The 6,000-nt window shown below is 42.6% G+C and overlaps 1 protein-coding gene across 3 annotated transcripts in view; it reads right to left on the bottom strand.

Annotated features, from left to right (window-relative positions):
* ADAMTS9 (ADAM metallopeptidase with thrombospondin type 1 motif 9) overlaps nucleotides 1–6,000 on the bottom strand; it is a 194,803-nt gene that overhangs the window by 137,736 nt on the left and 51,067 nt on the right. The gene's annotated exons all lie outside the window — the stretch shown is intronic.

Below are 6,000 nucleotides of genomic sequence, written 5' to 3'. Positions count from 1 at the left end.
GCCTTTCCCTCCCCACCAAAGTAGATATAAGCTTCAGTCAAATAACAAGCATTTCCTACGTGCCAAGAATTGTACTAAATATTGAGGTTACAGAGTAAGGTAAAATCATGATCTCTGTTTTCAAGAAGCTTCCATTATGATGAAGTGGAAAACATACGAACAATGACTGACATACTATATATTACACACACACACACACAGTGCAAATAAATGGTGATTACAGATTTAACCAGATGTATTAAGCCTCTACTCTGTGCCAAGCAGAGAGGCCACATAGATAAATGAGAGAAAACTGGCTTCATGGAAGGACAGACTTAGGTTCAACTTCCAACTCTGATACATGCCAGCCATGTGACCCTGGGCAAATCGTGTAACCCCTGAGTGCCCCGGCCAGCTTTCTCCCTATAGGTTTAACATAGCAGGTGCAGATTTGTATCCTGGAATTCCCTCCAATGGAATTATCTATTTCAGTGAAATTTAAGCTCCCGTGCTCCCCCCCAAAAATGCCAAGCATAAAAAGAGACAAATTGAAAGGTCCTAGCCCATAAGGATGGTACATTCTACTGGTGGGATCCAAAATATCAGCCTTTTCCACAGTATACATTTATAAGTGGTAATCGCATTGGATTATACGACACACACAAATGCCTAACATAGTTCTTTCTCAGTAGGCAATCTTATAATCCATGCTTTCACTGAATGGGTGAGTCCATTGAGAAGCACAGGCTATGCATTCTACAGAGGTGGAATAGCTTACCTATTTATAGACTGGGTTTATGGATACTCTTTCCATTGGCTAGTGTCTAGGGTCAACGTGAGAAAGAAGAAATACCATGCTTGCATTTTATCCTCAACCTCAGATAATAAAAGACCAAATCTTTCTTAGTGCCATAATCAGCCTCTACCGCCCTTCCTACCCTGTAAAAACCCAGCTCTCTAATTCCCATAAACTTACTCTCCAGAGTCATCCCAGATGAGACATCTTTCAAGTGAACATTTCGCTTTGGGAAAAGCCCACATTTTACTGCTTCTCTGAGAGTGATTTCAAGTTGGGGGTGGGGAGGGCATTTTCACTTTGAAGGGCTAGAACAGGAAGAAGAGTCCTGATGTTTTTAAAACTCCACAGCAGGAGAAGGGGGGAAAGGAACTGATTTCAACTCTCTCCCATTGTTAAGGAGTGAAGGCCCTGACAGACTGTAGAGGTCACAGGAGGAAGTTTACAAAAGGAGAGTGGCAGCCCCAGCAGCAGGAGGGTCTCCCCCGCTGGGGCTCAGATCGATGAAGCAGAGCTGGTGGTGGGCAGGCGACTTTAGGAAAACTCCTCAACTCATTTTCCCATTACAGGCTCCATGCTGCAGAGGAGGCAGCAGGAGTGATGAAAGGTCAGGGCCTTAGAGGAACGTGGAAAGGTGGGCTAAATAAGAACACAGCAAGGGAATAAAGAGGAAAGGTAGGAAAATAGGAAGCAGGTGAAACACTCAAGTCTGTCCTTTGATTTTTTTTAATAGGGATAAGTATCGAAATAGTGTATTTAAATGTTTTCAACTCTCCAGGGCTTCTCTCATACAAAGCTGACAATTACCCTGTGTCGTATCCAAATATTTGGGCACTGGGCTTAAGGTTACTGCATAAATGATACTATCTAGGTAGTGTGGGAGACAAAACACTAGACCTTGAGTGAGGAATGTCGAGTTCAGGTCCTAACTCTGATAAGGCTGTGCTAACGGTCAAGCAGGATACTATAGTGTCTTATAAATTAGAAAACGTTGTACGAATGTTGGCTATTGTTGTTGCTCTTACTGTTAGGTGTATGCCACCTAACGTCTTTATCAATATTGTAGGATTCTGGGTCCAGAGTCAAAGGTCATAGGATGAGCTCTACTCTACCCAACCAACGTGGCCCTAAACAAGAGAGCTTAAAAACACTGTTGTCCATGAATCTTAGCCAAATTGATGTCACCGTAACATCATGATATCATGCTAATGTCACCCTACCATTTGTTTATGACAACATTATAGAACAAACTGCCATTTGTAACAATATTTCTCCCGAAACTGGGTCTTGGCAGAAGTCATTCATAGTTGTAAGTGGCTTTTATTACTTTAGGTATTTTATATTACTACCTTAGCTTGATCATTTCTTAGTAATAATCACAATTATAAATATAGCTAGAATTTAAATAGTTTCTTAAGTTTTGCAAAGGACTTTTACACATGTTAACTCAATTGATCCTCACCGCTGCCCTGTGAGATAGGTGCTAGTGTTATGACCATTTTACAGATAAAGACAGTTGAGTCAGAGAGCAGCTAAGCAACATTCCAGGACCACACAGTGTCTGTGATAAGATTCAAACCCGAGCCTTCCAGACCCCAAGAACTGCATTCTATCCACTGCACCAAATAGATTAATTTATGCAAAACCGTGGAGATCAAAGTAACCATCATTCCACCTGTGAGAAAAAGCTAGAACCTGAAGGAAAACCAAAGAAGCTGGTTACTTAGGATCCAAGGCCAACAGTGGGCATCCACATGTCGCTTCTGAATGTTGTATGCACGTATGCATCAACTGCTTGTTACTGAGAGTTCACTGCAGTAATAAGAAGATCCCTTGATACCTTGGGTTTTCCCCCTGCTCCTGCCTCCTCACATGACCATCTTCTTCTCTAACAGAAATTTTTTTCTTAAGGTTTATAGGACCACTGAGTGAAGGCCTGAAGAGGCTCAGAAGAGTTAGGTAAGTGCCTGAGGTTACAAAGGCTGGGTTTACACAGGAAATAGAGGATGTTCTGCCAAAACATGCCAATGAAACCAACTTTTACTAGGCATATTAGACAAACGATAATTGCCTAGTAGGTTAGCCATTACATCATTCTGAAGTATTAAGGCTATTTGGGGAAGGTGGAGCCAAAAAAGTGGTTTGCCCTTCCTAAAACTGTCCAAAGCTATTTAAATGAGATTTCCCATAAATAGTTCATTTAAAAAAAAAGTTAGACAAGGGGGACTGAGAGGTCAATTTTTCCCCTGAGCAGAATTAAAACAAAGGAGGTACAAACCTCCAGTGACCAACAGGGTTAAAATAAAAAATGTTAATGGACTTAACAAGAGAATGGGGAAAATAAAGAGAGACATTCTGTGAGTCATTCATTAAAATAACATCATGTCAGCAGACTGGGATAGATTACTGCTGAGGGTGCATGGCAGAAAGAGGAGAAACTAAATTAACCCCAAGGCAAAGGGAATCAGAATTTGCTGGCACAAAGAAAAATGCCTTGTGTTTTTACTGCCAATATGATAAAAATAAAAACAAAAACATACACACAAAATTTGTTTGCCAACATACCCACCATCACTGGCATCTGTAAATTACATAAATACAAGTCAGAGGAATAAATACACACACACATACATCTTTAACAAGGCATTTTTGAAAAGCTGAATGTTTTCCTCCATGAATAACATCAAAAATGTCCCCTGATTTCCCTCCTCCTCGAGTAGCTTTGGGCCTTTGCTCTAGAATACCTTCATCTCCCCCTTTTCTGAATTGACGGCTTGAAAGGAAGGGTCTCCAGCTGCTGCTGCTCTTCGGGGGCCTCTGATTAAATGTTCTTATCTCTGGGGCTTCTGCACTGTGTCTTAGCCCAGCCTTCCTGATCTATGGATTCTCTCCCAGCCCATGTATATTTCTCAACATTGAGGGAAGCCACAATTCCCAAGGAAATGAGGCTGGGGGTAAATCACAGAGCCATGGGGCTTTATCATAAATGCTTCTCTTACAAAGATAGCCTCGTAAGAGATAACGCTGTGGCTTCACTCGCGGTTCCCTTATACACAGACTTCAAAAACCCACACATGGCAAGTGCAGTGTTAGTCGGGGGAACAGATCCTATTAGGGCTGGCACCAGAGTTCTTGAGACACCCAGGTTACCTCCTTACACTTTGGAAGTGTTAACTATAATAAGCAGAATTCCTTTTCTTTCATAATTCACCCCCATCATCCGTATTGCTCAAGGAAATGCTGTTAAATGCTCTTAATGAAGTAATTAAATGATTCATTTTAGGGGCCACTACTTACCTGCTCTACTCCTCTGCTAACTATCTGTGCTAGGGATGGAAAGACATGAGCATGTACACCTGTGAGACTTGGCAAAGGTCGCATCAATGCAGAAAACTAAAGAGCATAAGCTCCCTAATGGGAGAGATGGGGGTATTCTTGGCTTTGCATCCCTAATGCCTAACAACACCTAGAACACAACAGGCACTGAATAAATGCTTTCTGATTAATTAGTTAAGTAGAAGCCCTTTTTTGGGGAGGGGGTGAGGCAATTGGGGTTAAGTGACTTGCCCAGGGTCACACAGCTAGTAAGAGTCAAGGTTGGATTTGAACTCAGATCTTACTGACTCCAGGACTGGTGCTTTATCCACTGTGCTACCTAGCTCCCCCTAGAAGCACTCATTTCTGACACTGGAATGACACCTCCTACATGGGACCTTTTAAGATCCCCCCAGCCACGAGCACAACCACCCCCACTTACCTTGTGTATATTTGTGTATTCTAATATATAGGTACATATATATTTGTGTATGTGTATAGGTGTATATGTGTGTATGCATATATATGGGTGGTGCCATAGTGCACAGAGCGCTGGACTTTGGAGTCAGGAGGACTCATCTTCCTGAGTTCAAATCTGGCCTCAGACATTTGCTAGCTGTGTGATCCTGGTCAAGTCACTTCACTCTGCCTCAGTTTCCTCATCTGTCAAGTGAGTTGGAGAAGGAAATAGCAAACTGCTCTGCCAAGAAAACTCCAAATGGGGTTATAAAGAGTCAGAAATGACTCAGAACAACTGGGCAACAACTTTTGCATGGGATATGTTGTGTGTCTGATGGGCACTTCCACACCGGAGACCAGGACTTCCCTCAAGGCTGAACTTGGAGCTACCTCCTATGTCTCATGAGATCTCTCTTCTGACCCCTCACCCCAAGTTAGTAGTATCTTCTCATTCAAATTATTTTAAAATTATTTATACATATACATACACATGTACATATATAGACACATACACATATATGCTAGATACTTAGTAAAACACAGTAGAGAGAACATTGGGCATGAGGGCAGGATATACCTGACATTTACTAGCCATGTGACTCTGGAAAGTCACTTAAACTTCCATCAATACAGAGAACTCCCAGCACTTAACCACCACGTCAAAGAAGAATTGTCATCTCTATTGGTGGAAGGAATTCCCCACGCTGGGAAAATTTCCAACTCTTTCACATACCTCATGTTTCCCCCTTCCCCCTCCCCCCCCAATAAAATATAATCTCCTTGAAAACAGGAATTATTTTTCATTCTATTTTCACGTCCCCAGAAGCTAGCACAATGCTCGGTACATGGTATGCTCACTTAGTAAATTCTGGTCAAACGGAGGGACAAAGTCAGAACTTGGAATGAGGAGAACAATGTTTCTGATACAGAGGGTCAAATAACACCATCTCACACTGGATTTCCATGGCACCAAATACTTTTCAAAGCATCTCAAACCATTTATTCTCACAGCCTTGGGGAGCAGAGGGAGCAGCAGATGCCATTATCTTCATGTGAGAGTAAAGAGAACTGAGTCACAGGAGGATGGGGTCACTAAACCTGTTCACTGGAGGGTCTTGTGGGGCCAGAATTGGAACACTTCCTCAAAGCCAGACCCAGCAGGCCATGCTTACTGCCTCCCGTTATATGACGGAAGGCTGGTAACTGTACAGGAGCATAGACTTAGAACTGGCAGGTGCCTCAAAGATCATGTGGTCCAACCCCCTCCTTTGCCAGAGAAAGAAACTGAAGCCAAGAGAATGGGCCCACAGTCAACACGGGTAATAAGTATTGGCAGGGCCAGGATTTGAACTCCCAGCTCCTGACTTCAAATCTAGCACCTTTCAAATCAGTATCCAAGGGGGCAAAGAGAAGATCAAGCCCCAAAAAGGGGCAGGAGAGGTGGAAGAAAG

The sequence above is a fragment of the Petaurus breviceps genome, unplaced genomic scaffold (assembly GCF_028583685.1).
Source record: "Petaurus breviceps papuanus isolate PSGF00001 unplaced genomic scaffold, PetGlider_PUasm1.0 174, whole genome shotgun sequence".
Taxonomy (NCBI): Eukaryota; Metazoa; Chordata; class Mammalia; order Diprotodontia; family Petauridae; genus Petaurus; species Petaurus breviceps.
This window is presented reverse-complemented; position numbering and strand designations above follow the sequence as displayed.